Source organism: Phocoena phocoena, chromosome 2, assembly GCF_963924675.1.
Source record: "Phocoena phocoena chromosome 2, mPhoPho1.1, whole genome shotgun sequence".
In the NCBI taxonomy this organism is placed as follows: Eukaryota; Metazoa; Chordata; class Mammalia; order Artiodactyla; family Phocoenidae; genus Phocoena; species Phocoena phocoena.
In genome coordinates, this window is record NC_089220.1 from 45,687,874 (window position 1) to 45,689,244 (window position 1,371).

Here is a 1,371-nt window from a genome sequence, read left to right on the forward strand (position 1 = left end):
GCTCTGCTACTTATCAGCTGTGTGACCTTGGGCCGTTTACTTAACCTCTCTGAGATTCAGTTTCCTCATTTGTAAAATAGGAATAATACATTACAGAATTGCTGGAATTACTAAATCAGATGATATCTGTAGAGTTCTTGGAACCTGCTGAGGGCTCAATAAAAGCCAGTTTTCATGTCTGTTGTCGTGTTTATTATAAATGCTTATTATTATAAGCTACTTTATAGCTTACAGTTGACAAGTTGGAAACTGGTTACTTTCACAACAGGGATTGTGCTGTGACAGTCCTCTCTCTCACTTGAAAGATGTTAGCACTCAGGGGAGTTCCCCCACCTTGGCTGGACCTGACCCTCTGAGCCTGGTGTTTGTGGACGTGAAGATGGGGAGAAGGTACTTCCCACCTGGTTGCACAAGGGCTGGGACCAAGTCACCCTGCCTCTGCATGGGTCAGAAATGGGGAATGGTGCGTGGCTCCTATTGGATGATAGGGACTTCTGAGGATTTTTTGAGGTGTCCAGACTCAAATCTTCCTCATCGCTGGCTCATTTTGCTGGGCAAATACATAGGAGTCGAATGGAAGGATTACGGGGTAGATGTGTGCTTAACTTTGTAAGAAACCGCCAACTGTTTTCCAGCCTGGTTGTCCCATTCGATGTCCCCACCTGTTCGGTTTTATAGTCGCTTCGGCCACATTTTCTGGTCTTCCTCATATATCAAAGTCAGTTCTTTCAAACTTTAAAAAGTAGATATATATTTTTAAGAAGCAGAACCTTAAAAAATAAAAAAGGTCATACCTACACCCTCAATAAATAAAGCAGATAAGGAGATAGAAATTTGGCTGAAGGGTTGAGGAGGTGCATGGAGCCTGAAGGCCTCTGTTTGCTCTGGGGCCCAGAGTGATGACCCCACTCTAGGTACAAGTTTGAGTCAGCTTTCATCAGATTTAACTTTCAGTTGAGTTCTGAGTCGACCACAGGAGCAGTGATACTGGCCAGGCCTGGGCTGCCCACATCTCTGTCTGCCGTGCCCAGAGCTCTCCTTGGGGCCCTCCAAGCTGGCAGCAGAGCTGAAGCCCCCGGAGGTGACCAGGCACAGCAGCCCGGCTGCGGGGATGTTTCCTGCTGGCTGGCATTGGTCTTTCCACCACCACGCTGTGTCCCTTAAACTAGCTCCATCTCCAAGACAAACATCAGAGGCTGTGCGACTCCAGACACCAGGAACAAAGAAACAAAATTGGGAGCATCGTGCGCAAAAAAGATTTTAATAAAGATTAAACTGGCTCCGTGCGTAGATGCTGCCACTCTTCTTATTGTGATCTTGACAGTGACGTGGGACAAGCAGGCAAAGGCTGAGCCCGAGGCGGTTCGCATT